The sequence below is a fragment of the Electrophorus electricus genome, chromosome 3, assembly GCF_041902795.1.
Source record: "Electrophorus electricus isolate QZ-2024a chromosome 3, ASM4190279v1, whole genome shotgun sequence".
In the NCBI taxonomy this organism is placed as follows: domain Eukaryota; kingdom Metazoa; phylum Chordata; class Actinopteri; order Gymnotiformes; family Gymnotidae; genus Electrophorus; species Electrophorus electricus.
Window position 1 is genome coordinate 41,785,551 of NC_137499.1, and position 13,940 is coordinate 41,799,490.

Genomic DNA, 13,940 nt, shown 5'->3' on the forward strand with positions numbered 1-13,940 from the left:
GATTTAGACAGTTGATTTATGCTACACAGCATGCACTAATAAAGGAAGTCTGTAAAAACAATCATAAAATCTTTTACAAGTGTAATTTCCAGTTTGAAGTGTCCATGTGTAATGTGTTAAACTCCATTATGAACTCTGTTTTGACTTCCTGTCAACAGTATATCACAACGCACTGGGCCAGACAGTGTATTTGATCATCATTTGTGTCTGTGTCCAGTGAACTTTCTCTATTCTGTGTTTATTAACCTTTTATTACTCCTGGGACATTCTCTGTAGCTTTTATTGTATGAGGGATCATTGTTCCATAAATAAATAAATAGGGTCAGCTAAATGCCATAAATGTAAATCTAAATCTAAATGTAATCCTTAGTCAAGTGTGTCCATGTCAAGCAGGAGGGCTGGAAGAACTGTAATAAACTAAAACATACAAATATCACTTAAATATAAACGTGATGTCATGTTAGGTAAGAGTTTTACATGCTGTGTTTTCCAAGATTATGATTATTTTGATGACGGATCCTTTTATCGACAGCTCTAATAGACCAAGACTGTTAACAGGCTTTTCATGGTGACCAGTGACTGAGCACTGGGAGTCTGGTTTGCCTTGTAAATGTTGCCTTGGGAAGTTTGCTTACTGGTCTTCAGATGGGTGATATGGCACTGGATCTCCCTGGGATTGTCTGGTTTAAAGAATCAAACAAGTAACTGGGGTGCAGGATGGTGTCACTGAGGTGTAGGGTGGTGTCGGGCGGGTGAAAGGTGCTTGTGTAGCTCACCTGGTAGAGCAGGTGAAGGTACTAATAACGAGGTCCAGTTCCCAGGGCGCGCGCACACACACACACACACACACAGTGCTACTGATAATCACGTAAGTTGTTCTTGATAAGAGCGTCTGCCAAACGCTGTCCTGTCAGTTTAAAAAACTTGAACATGTTGAAATACACACGCACATACAAACCTTCTACACAGAGATGCACACACGCTTTGTTTTCAATCCTCCTAGTAAAATTGGTTTTGTGTTACATTTTTACCCACTCCAGCCACACTAATGACATGTTTGGATTGTACTTTCAGCATCATAAAGAAAGGTAGAGAGGAAGAGAGAGAGAGAGTTAGGGGGTGGAGTGGGTGAAATCTATGTACTCTATTAATCTTCCTCATTCATTCTCCATGTTTCCTCTGTCACACTCACCTCCTGTTTGCTCTACCACGCCCCCCTCTTCCCCTACAACTCTAACCCCGTCTCTCGCTCTCTCCTCCTACTACTCTCCCAACCCCATCCCTCTCCCTCTCTCCTACTACTGTCCTAATCCCACCCATCTCCTCCTAACCCCCATCTCTCTCTCTCTCTCTCTCGAGGTTACAGAGAGATGACTAACCCTCTCTCTCTCCGTCTCTCTTTTGTCCTCTCACACTGGCCTGTATGAAAAGCACTCTGTCAATCTTGTTACGATTTCTCTCTCCATTCAGTAGGTAATAGCCTGCCATTTTCTCCTCGGGAAAGCATATTAATGATCAGTCAGACCAGAGAGAGAGAGAGAGAGAGAGTGAATGTACATGTGTGCCACTTTGTTCAGATAGCCAATAACAGCGAGTAAAAGACAGCAAAATTGGCCCAAATGCAGTAATTTTGCATCTGTGCAGTGCAATCAGTGTGCACGGCAGGTCACAGCTAACAAACAGGTGCAACAGTGTGTGTGCGTGTGATGATTGTGAACACAGGGTTTACATGTGTCAGTGTTTTAGATGTTCAGATTTGAGGAGGAACTTTTATTGTAAACATGTAAAACACGAGTGCAGTCTTGATGCGCAAATGGCAAAAAAACCCTGAAGCTTAGCTTTTTGGTTTTCCTCAAATGGACTGATGAACACACACGCACGTGTACGCGCACACCACAGAGACACAGACAGATGAAGAGGAAAATGACTCAGACACTTCTCCTATCCCTCTGATGGTTGCATGTTTTGTGCTGCTTTCTTCTTTTTGACCAGCACCCCCCTTCTCTCCATCTCTCTCTCCTCCCTCTATCTCCTCCTTTCCCTATATCTCTCCCTCCTCCTCTAATTCTGCATTAGAATATGAAAGAGCTGCAGGAAGCATGGATTCTTGCAAATGAGTATGAGTGTTCTCACACACACACACTCTTTCTCTGCCATCATTCTTTGTCATCTCTGAAAGCAGTGTGTGTCAGGCACACCTTCTACTGTGTCGTGCTGTCAGAACTGCATGTGTTTCATCTGTGTGGCAGGTAGGGGGTGAGGTTGAAGGGGTGAGGGGGTTAGGGGCTGCGCCCATTTGGCCATGTTTGTTTTTCGAAGGAAGAAACACACACACGCACACGCACGCACGCACGCACACGCACGCACGCACGCACGCACGCACACACACACACACACACACATATATATATATATATATATGGGGGTTATGTAAAGGGGTAGTTTGTGGGGGGGGTATAAAGGGGTAGTCTGTTTAAGGTGGGGGTGGGGGGTGGTCTGTCTCAGCAGAGTGCACAAATTGCTTGTGTTGCGTCATTGCTACCATGGAGCCATACAGACAGCTCTTACAGTAACAGTGTGACAGCTAGAGCTGACAGTGATCATGACAGGAAGCATTTCCTCTGTGTGTGTTTGTGTTTGTGTGTGTGTGGCTGGGTAGGTGTGGTGGGAGTTTTTGTAGCTGAGTGGCACTGTGATGAAGAGAAAGTGGGTTTGCTCTGGTGGGAAATATCCATGTGTCTGAAAATAGAGTGAATGCTCTGCCCTGCAGGCCCAGGTAACCTTCAGCAGCTTGGGCTGCCATCACACACACAAGAGGAACTGGGGGAGAGGGCGGGAGCTTGGTAAAGGTGGGTGTGGTCTATCAGTGATAGACATGAGCAGAGGAGCTGAACACCGCCCACAAACACACACAAGCAAGTGTGTGTTTCCTGCAGAGCTCTGTAGGAACCAGGCGTTACTTGTGCCCCTCACACATAATCCCACTGGCATCTGTATTGTAGTGGGACATTTACACTGGACAGTTTCTCAGTGCTGCGAGAGAGAGGGTTAGAGTTCAGAGTTCGGGTTAACCCGACCATTGCCTTTCATCACTTCCCTTTATTTTATTAGAAACAGGAGTCCAGCGTGGTATGAAAGATTTCATTCAATCCGCCCCAAGGATCAAAGAGCCTCCTGTATTGCCATTACAATCTGTGCAGCACTGAGGGATTACGGCTGCAAATTAACTGGAGGAATGGCATGGCATGGCATGGGATAGGATGGGAGGGATTACGTTTCTTACTCGAGTTGCTCCCATGGAAAAATGATCAGTAAATACTGTTTTCTGACCTCTATGTCGCATGTTCCATGATTTTTATTGTGTGGGTGGGTGGGTGTGTGTGTGGAGTAGAACACCCAGATTTGCTACTTGTTCAGTTCTGTGCCCCATGATAGTAAGATCATTTACTCAGGAGTGGAGAATGACATTATTCTAGAACAGAGCTACTTTTATCTGCTCCTCAAATTTCAATTCAAATCTAGACTTTGTAATTACTGGTGATCATACTTGTAACTGAGTCCTTGGGTTAGTCGGTCACCCTCACCCTCGGTGTCCAGGTTCCTGCTCTTTAGGAGTCAGACGTGAAAGTCAGTCTGGTCAAACATTTACATCAACTGTTCAACAGAACTGCTCTAAAGTAGGGGTGTCTGATCTTACCCACCAAAGTCTGGCATGGCTGTGGACATTTCTTCCAACCGATCAGACGTGAAACCTGATGCCTATTCATCAATTCAGCCTCAGGCTCCTAACAGTTGATTGGTCGTATCAGGTGCACATTTGCTTGGTCAGACTGGAGACCTGCAGGAGAAGTCGGAGCCTGAGGTACTTCAGCACACAACACACCCCTAATTTCCTGTCCCAGCACACTGATGTCGTGGTGGTGATCTACCGAGCTGAATGTGGTATTTTAGTGTAGCAAGACCACTGAAATGTCTAGGAACTGCATACGAAAGTGATATTCTACAAACTGTCTGTACTAAAAACAACCACAGTAATTATTGGCCTGCTTGAAAGGTGGAGCATCAACAGATGCTGTAGTTAAGAGTTCTAAATTGGTGAATGTTTTAGACAGGTGAATCGTCCCATTTTGGTGCCTGTTGGCAGGGGACTGTAGGAGGAAGTGGTTTTCCATGCTATCTGTAACTGTTACACTTCCCTTCCGTTAGTGTCATGGTTACCTTTGCAACCCTTTCGTGTTCTTGTTTTTGCTCCATTCCTGGTCCTGTCCTGCTTTTCTCTGTTTATTCTAGTCAGCCGTTCCTTGTTCTTGTCTCATTAGTTTGTATTCTTATCTCGTGTTTTGATTCTTTCATCATTGATCACTGTACGTAGCCTCTAGCCTCTATTCAGCCTGCTCTGCGTTGTTACCTGTTACCCGTTAACTGTTTGAAGAAGCATACTGTATTTCCGTGTCTTGCTTGTGTTCTGATTTCTCCATGTTTGGTTTTCCTTTGTTTCCGAGGTTCAATATGTACTCCAGTTTGGTTTCTTTACTGTCTCACCTGGTTTCTCCACTCTGGACCATTAAATTTATTCTGTTTGTGGATCTGCCCTTAATGAATCTCACTCTTCTCAACGTTCAGCAACACTGACTTAAGTGGTTCATTTCCATCCAGTGCTCTGCCTGTGTGGCCATCTCCCACTGTTCAGCCCTATGACTGGTCAGGTCTCTCTATGACTAGCTGGCCCTATCTCTGATTGGTCAGGTCTATATGACTGTTCAAACATCTGTCTGATTGAAATGTCTATCTCTGAGTCTAGCAACGGGTGGGCGGGGGGGTGATTTGAACTATGACTATGTTCGAGCATCTACAGGAACAGTAACAGGACTGTCCTGTATGTAACCAAGTAAAAAGCTAGTTAGGTCTGTAAATCCACAGAAATAAATGCAATGAGATAAAGGAAGAGTATAAAGTTTAAGCTCTGGTATGTGACAAACATACTGTATTATAATGAGTATTACACAACAAAGAACTATTAGCAGCTGTAGTTTGTTTCCTAAGAGTGACACCACCAAGATTCAAGATTAGTCGAGAGTCAAGAAACACTACCACAATTAAAAAGTTATGAACTTAACATTGGAATTTTGGGGGGGAAGCATTAATACCAAAGTTGTCATGCATTCACTTTTGAGCAATGAGCAAGACTGTTCCTATGTAAACAACTGCATTAATTAAATATAGATGATAAACATATGACATTGTATTACCATTTCGTGAGATAGTTAGCTGCAAGGAAGTTTGATGCATCTGACCAGCATTATATTTCTGTAAAGGTGTTCAACCAAAGCATTAATTTACTCTGTGAATATTTGTGATGAATATTTATTTACTCGATTTGTTACGTAGTGTTGGGAAATAAAATGATTACAATGATAAGCTTTTGTCATTTTCAATTGATACGGACAGATCTAATAGCCTATCACACAGCAGAAATAAATACCACAGCCAGTCAGTCATTTTTTGGCTTGTTTCCTACTACAAAGCACTGTTAGAGCTACCAGCACCAGAGAAAGCTCAGAAAACTAGGAAGAAATGAGTGGAACCTGCAAGTGGTATGAAAGCAAAAATGAACTCACGATATCCTTCAAATCTGAGGAAATTGTTGCCAAACAGCTACCAGGTCAGTTATATGAAAGTGGTTTGGATATCTGAAAAACAAAGCACAGATTAACATGGTCTGCAATATATGTCAATGGTCGGTGCACACCAAGCCAGGAAATGCAACAAATCTTTTCCATCAGCGGAAAAAGTCCTGACCACACCAACAGTATGAAAATGTGTTAACACGTAATAATTAGCATAATAATAAGCATATAGGCTTATTAATAATAATATGCTAATAATAATAATGCTTACTGGTTTTAATTTCTCTTCACTGGAGTCTGGTGCGCTATAGAACCCAAATCAAGGTGCTTTTATTAGTGTTTAAAGCCAAGCATGGTCTGACTACATGGTCTTATCTCTCTAACTTCCTTCAACCCCTCGTGCATTCCAGGTCACTGAGGTCCTTAGATCAGCCACTCTTAACTGTGCCACAGTCTCAGCTTGAGTTCAGAGGTCATCGTGCCTGTCCTACAGTAGTTATGAGACTTTGGAACAGTTTACACATGGACATTAGGGCTACACCTTCTAGTGTAGCTTTTAAGTCAAGGCTAAAAACAAACCTTTTCTGCCTTACACTCCCTAGTATGTGATAAAATGTGCTATGTTTGATGTATTTATTTGGTTTTATGTGCCTGTTATATATTTCAAGTTTATGCATTTATTATGGTCTTATGTACTCTGTTTTATACTATGCCTCATGTCTGTACTTTGAATATTATATTTATTCAAAGTACAGTCATTTAAATGTACTATATAAATACTATATAAATAAGTTTCTATTACCATTCTATATATGTCATAGTTTGGGTTTTTTGTTTTTCAGTTGGGGGATGGGCCAACCTGATGCTGTTATCGCGCATGGACAGGTATCAAAACAAGTGAGCAGCACAGAACTTGCTAGCACGGCAGAACTGTTAAAGGTTTATGGCAAGTATTGCTAATAAAAATGAATAAATAAAGCATAAGACTGATCATCCTGTTAAAATATAGGAACAATATTTTTTGATAAATATTTGCACAATTTGTTTTTTTCTGGTTCGATGACCATCTCTTTTACCTCTTGAGAAAAAGACAGATTAGCCAGAGACAGCTGCTATCTTTTGGTTTCTTAGCAAAAGGCAAACGGTACAACACGACAGTGACATCTTAGCTAACGGCCGCCGTACCGGTGCGGGCCTGTTCCGTAACGTTTGAGCTGTTCAAATGCAGCTTTCAGATGTCTGCAGCTAGCTAACTAACGCAGATTAAATTGGCAATTCGCGATGTAGTTGTGATTTTCTAACTAGCTAAGAACATAAGATAACATAACTAAGTTCCTTTGAATACGAGCCTCACCGACCGTTTGAAGACTCCTCTTCCTCTTCAGAGAAACGTCTAGAAAACGCGGCGCGAAGACCTTCTTCCTTCTTCCGCGCATGCGCTATAATTTAAACACTCAAAATAATGTGTTCAATTAACACACATTATTTTGAACGGGAAAGGTTAACAGCAAAGTTCTCCTTTTTTCCTGAAAGTAACATTTTAAGGAAAAAAAAATAGATAGTTAATGATAGTTTTATATATATATATATAATCATGTGATATTTTTGTTTTGAGCCAATCTATTCATATTTTATGTTGTGCCAGCAGGTAAATATGGACTTACATAACCAAGAACAAAAGAGAAAGTAGGTGACTGGGTTCTTGGCAAGTGTGTGTGTGTGTGTGTGTGTGTGTGTGTGTGTGTGTGTGTAAGTCAGTTGGCGTGTGCCTCTTACGGGATGCCTGGTGCACCATAACAAAATGTTAATTATAATTACCATGCATCTATGCACTAAAATGTTTGGGGCAGTTATAAGCGATATGAAGTATGAATGTGTACATAAATATATATTAATTATAAATAAATAGTAATTGTAAATAGGTTAATGTGGTATTGGGCTTTAGATTTTCTAATGAAACGAGTTTTGGTAGTTTGAGAGTTAAATTTCCTCCAGTTAAATTAAGTAAAATGTACATTCCCCCCCAAAAGACTTTACCTTAATATTAAATCAGACACTTCAGTATTAAAATGAAATGTCACCCTCCAGCTATGTGCTTCCACTTAGATATTATGCATAGAGAAACATACTCATTCACTCTCTCAGAGTCTTCAGTATTAAAATGAAGTGTCTGGAGAGACACTTAAGAGAGACAGAGAGACAATACTGAAGAGAAACAGACAGACAGATATATATATATATATCTGTCTGTCTGTCTGTCTGTCTCTCTTTGTGTGTGTTTTATAAAAATGTGCTTGTGTGGGTGGATTAGATAAACCACTAAAAGCCACTTGGCTGTTTCTCATGGGACGGCAGTCAAGGGCTCTCACAGCTGGTTTCCCCTGGTCCAGGTGACATGGAGAGCATCTCCAGCAGCACAGCCATTCTGGTTCACCTGGACAGGTGTATCCGCACAGCAGTGAGACAGCTGCACGTACCAGATTATACGTGTGTTACACATAACAGGACCAGTATCAAAATAAGACTAAATCAGTACATCATGCATACCTGAAAAATATTTGAAGCATGTATTCTGTGCACTGAGTTCACAGCTTTGTGAATAGAGAGAATAGAGTGGAATGGAATGTGAAGGGGGAATAGAGAGGAATGGGAATAGGAATGGGAATGTGAAGTGAGAATAAAGGGAATAGAGAGGAATGGAAATGTGAAGAGGGAATATAGAGGGAATAGAGAGGAATGGGAATGTGAAGAGGGAATACAGAGGAATGGGAGTGTGAAGAGGGAATAAAGAGGGAATAGAGAGGAATGGGAATGTGAAAAGGGAATAAAGAGGAATGGGAATGTGAAGAGGGAATAGAGAGGAATGTGAATGTGAAGAGGAAATAGAGAGGAATGGGAAGTATGAGTGGAGAGGAATGGGAACAGGAAGTGTGTTCTCAAAATGTGTTCTGAGGTACAAGGTCTTAGTCTTTATTCCACACGATGGTAATTGCCTGTATGCACACACACTGTGAAGCATAGATGTGTGTGTTCACAAGTGGAATCAAATGACAATCCTTATGATCACGCCTACAGAGTAGCACCAACTCTCACCAATCAGTGACTCACTGTTTCCTCTTACACACACACACACACACACACACACACACACACACACACACACACACACACACACAGTCACAGTTTTCTGAAGTGCCTTTAGCATTTCATGACTAACCCTATAAAACTAAAGGAATCCAGTGCAGGGGTGAATTGCTGTACTGAACAGTGAACCAGGCTCATTTCTGAGACTCCATAAATTATTATTATTATTATTATTATTATTAGTAGTAGTAGTAGTAGTGGTAGTGGTAGTGGTGGTAATGTGTTTGTGGTTAGGGTAATAAAAGCTCACGCGACAATGCTGTCAGTTGAATTATTTTAACTTTATTATTTAAAAAATAAGCTAGATGAAAGAATCACAAGTTCAAATCATTGGACGTCTTAAGACAAACCAAAAGAGAAATACAAGGAGGTTCTTTGCACTGTTTCAGTGCCTTCGTCGCATTCGCTGACAAGGTTTTGGTGCTTCACGCAGCAAAGCAGCAGTCTTTAAAAAACAATTACAATGACCAGCGCTCAGGCTTGCCCTCGCTCTCTCCTGCAGGCGACAAACAAAACAAACTCCTGCCAAGTTAAGGGATAAAACCCATTATGCTTAGACAGGTGTCACTTCTGGACAAAGACACAGCTTGTGAATTTCTAAATACAACAAGCATTTAAATTGGACGTTTGCTGTTCACAAAATCACCCATTCATTATCCCCACAGAACAATTCCTTTAATTTCTACCTTAAATTCAACAAATCTTTGGGTCCTCAGGTGATGATGTTACAATAGAAATTTGTCATTATCATCACATTATTATTATTGTTGTTGTTGTTGTTGTTGTTGTTGTTGCTGTTGTTGTTATTACTCTAATTTTTAATGGGCTTTAGGCATGCATACTTTTTATATCTATTCTGCTTCTCATCCAGTAAAAATGTGTGGTCAGTTAAATACTGACATAAGTAGGGTTTTTTTGCTGTCATTATCAACTGCACCACACCTATTGAGCACTGAGCAGATAGGCTGAAACCTGAGTAATCTGATTGATCACTGAGTTAATTAATCCATTAACTGATCGAGTTTCTGGGAGGACTACATTACTATTTACTCATTGATCCTAGAATGGTCATGTGATGAATGATCCCAATTCAATGAGCCACCTAATTGATTTTAAAGTAATTAAGGATGGATTATCTTGGACTTGCTCCTGGTTTGCTAACTGTAAAGACAGAGGGGAACTTCAGCCGGATTAATCCATTGTCTGGAATCCAGATCACATATTTCTAAGATTCATTATGACACATATTTATTTACATTTACAGCATTTAGCTGATGCTTTTATCCAAAGCGACTTACAATTCTGAGTGAACACAACTTGAGCAACTGATGATTAAGGGCCTTGCTCAGGGGCACAACAATGGCAACGATGGGGCTTGAACTGGCAACCTTCCAATTACAAGTCAAGTACCTTAACCATAAGCAAACATGCATTTGGAAGATCCAGCGAGGAAAGAAGAGGCAGGCGGACACCTCCTCACACTGTTCCAGAGTCAGTCTGTCTCACCACACCTCCTCACACCATTCCAGAGTCTGTCTATCTCACCACACCTCCTCACACTGTTCCAGAGTCTGTCTATCTCACCACACCTCCTCACACTGTTCTATAGTCAGTCTGTCTCACCACACCTCCTCACACTGTTCCAGAGTCTGTCTATCTCACCACACCTCCTCACACTGTTCTATAGTCAGTCTGTCTCACCACACCTCCTCACACTATTGCAGAGTCTGTCTGTCTCACCACACCTCCTCACACTGTTCCAGAGTCAGTCTGTTTTACCACAGCTTTCACGCTGCGGTGGTGGTTTTTAAGTGACAACTTTGTTTTACAAGAGCATCACCAGATTCATAGATGAGATACATGGTGAGAAACAACAACAAAATCTTCATCACACTGCAAACACGTATGTGTAGATTGTCACCACGGAAAAATGTGACTATAACTGTAGAAGATGAAGTTAATCTTTCATGTATTTAGCATGTTTAGTTAATCATGAATGTTAATTTCATCATAAATGTTTATTTCATCATAAAAAAATTCCTGTACACAAATCTCAGTTGTGTGTCTAGACTACAGTGTTTTAATTTGTCTTCCAGTATGACTGTTATGACTCTTTCATTACAATTATTTCATTATGATTCTTTCAATGTGATTCTTTCAGTGTGATTCTTTCTTTATGATTCTTTCATTATGATTCGGTCATGATTATTATGATTTTCATTATGATTCTTTATTATGATTTTTTCATTATGATTCTTTTATTAGGATCTTTTTATTATGATTGAGAACATTATGCATCTTATTACAGTTAGCCGCCCACCCCCCCACCCCCCCCCCCCACCCCCATTCTGTGTTCCAGAGCAGGCAAAACTCTAGGTGTTCCTCTTTATACATTAAATTTGTTGGGCATACAAGACTTAATGAACTGCATACATTTGTCTATTCTTTTTTCTTCCACTCTTTCTTTCTATCTATTCATTTTGCTTTTTTCAAAAGATTCCATTAAGCTGAATTTTAAAGTCCCCTTTGTTTGAACGCTTGTGCACTTTACAGCCCGTTACCATAGAAACCAGGTGAGTCAAATGGAAAAGTCAGGACTGATTGGATACATTTTGATTACAGGGAAGGTGCATTTATGTGTGTTAAAGAGACCCAGTGAAAGTGTGTGTGTGTGTGTGTGTGTGTGTGTGTGTGTGTGTACGCAAGTGCACATATGCCCATGCATGTGCCTATGTAGTGAGTGTCTATGTGTGTGAGTGTGAGTGAAGTATTTCATGCTTGACTGTTTCTTTCTGTGTTTATTTCATGTGTGTATGTGTGTATTTGTGTATGTGTGTGTAGTGGGATGGTATTTCTCTCTAGGTTTATTTTGTACCCAGGCCCAGGGGTGGGAGGGGTGTCAATATCATTATAGATCCAACAGAAGAGATATGAACTTTTTTCTTTTTTTTAAATTCACCATATAAGAATTGTACAGCGTGGACAGTAAAGTATAATTTCCATCTATCTTGTTGTAAGATGGGCACCCTCTGACTGTCAGCGTCTTGTCAGTAGTGTCACCCCTTTCATTACATATGGATGACGCTAAACTATAATTATACTACGTGGACAGGTCTTGTAAGTAATTTGAATTTGGACTTAGCTAACTGTTCTCGGTACAGGTACATCAGGTTTCTTCACTTAGCTAACTGTTCTCGGTACAGGTACATCAGGTTTCTTCACTTAGCTAACTGTTCTCGGTACAGGTAGATCAGGTTTCTTCACGAGGTTTCACGCTGACAACCCTCATATTTAATACCGATCTTAATTCAAGACTACCAAACTGGCACCGTAAGAAAACAATACATGAATTAGACGGATATAACTGCCATATGTGATTGCCTGGTAAATGACCTCCCCGGGGAAAGATAATGAATTAGTGGTATATGATGGACACTCGGGAATGGAAAGCAAATTATTAAAATCCTAACATTTGATTTTACATGTGTAACAAACACAATCTGGATTTACACAAATGATCAAAATCACAAGTAATTTGTACGACGTAAAAAAATTAAACCTGCACCGTTTGACCCGTAAAAGCCATAAACGTGCGTCGTGCACAGTTCAGCACGCGCCTTTGTGGAACTAGTTGTGGCGGAGAGTGCGCGATGACGCACATGTGTCTCCGCCAGCGCGAGGCTCGAGTTCAGTTCGTTAACAACGGTGTGCGAGGAACTGTAGGTTAGCATGTTGGGCTCAGAGGACCACGGGGAAAAACCGAACCCGACCGGTAAGGATTACGTACAATTAAATTAATGTGATTAGCTTCTGTTTTCCCAGTAGGATTTGGCACGTGGACACACGGACACGTTTGTAACCCAGCTGAGGCGCGAGGTTTGTGATCTCTGTGATCCGACAGTCGTGAAGTCCTACTCTACAATAAAATAACTTAACTGTTGTCCCAGAGTGGATTCCCACGGTACGGGAGAGTGGCGGTCTGTTTGGTTAATACAGTTGGAGCTGTGAACATCGGTGTTTATTTTTTGTGTCTGGACCGTCAGTCTGACTGGAATCCGCAAATATGACCATAACCTTAACTCGAAGTCTAGCTGTCATGTCTTTTAAGAAGCAAAACACTGACGCAGGTCTTGCGTTAATAACCCTGAGCCTTAGTTCTGAGTACTAAACCCCTCTACATGCTGGACTACAGTAGCTCAGTCGTGTGATGGTCTGGTTACAAACACAGCTGTAGTCATCGGGAATGGCTCGAGCGCACTTTCTGAATTGCATGATCGCGCATGTTAAAATAAAAGGAACAGAAGAACTTTCATGTTTCTTAAACTCAGAATGAGCAGTGCTTATTTAACCGGTGTTTCATCATGGTTATGGTTAACCCTAACTCTTGGCAGGCGTGTTTCTGTGGGGTTTCTGCACCTTTTCTTCATTGTGAGGGAGGCTGCCCCTCCGCTGGCCCTGTGCTGTGTTCTCGGGCAGATGAGCGTAAGATAAGTGTGGCGTGTAGGCCAACCTCAGTTACGAAACGGATCCGGTCTGCCCCCGGTAATCCCGCCTGTGTGTTTGACCAGCTGCTTTGTCTCCCCCGTCCATCTTCATAAAACAACTATACGTAGATGTGGTGTAGGAATTATAAACATAATCCGTTTTTACCAAATCCAGTCAAATTGTATCTTAATTATTGCTATTATATGTAATTCTCAGTGATTCCGTGGGGGAGGGGGAATACAGGGACACAAATTGAAGCATACTAACGCCTTTCCTGTCTGTGGTCATCATTACTCTGATCACGTGAACCTTTCCGATGTGAAGCCTAGCTAGGGATCATTTCGGAGTTTTTGTTTATTTTTTATTTGCGACCAACCATACCCGTTATTTGATCATTTCAGTTTATAAATCATGCCACGGATTTGTAATCCACCATAGACCCTTTAAACAGTTGAAGAGAATCAAGTGTCTTTAGTTGAGGCGATGAGATGAATGGAATCCAGGTGTTGTACTAGTATCTGTCTCATATAAGAGCCTCTGTCTCTGAGGATTTTGCTAGGATTTGAATCTTGTTTCTTTTTGTTTTATGGGTTTTGATGATGCATTTTTTCTTATGTAATTTCTTGTTTCTATTATCTTTATTTTGCTTCTGATTCTTTATGGGTCTTAGAAAAAGGTTCCTCT

The 13,940-nt window shown here is 41.1% G+C and overlaps 1 long non-coding RNA gene across 1 annotated transcript in view; it reads left to right on the forward strand.

Annotated features, from left to right (window-relative positions):
• The first annotated feature begins 12,457 nt into the window (after positions 1–12,457).
• LOC145657091 (uncharacterized) overlaps positions 12,458–13,940 on the forward strand; it is a 33,154-nt gene continuing 31,671 nt past the window's right edge. Inside the window, exon 1 of the long non-coding RNA XR_014122950.1 lies at positions 12,458–12,543. This is a non-coding gene — a long non-coding RNA (uncharacterized LOC145657091). The remainder of the gene's footprint in view (positions 12,544–13,940) is intronic.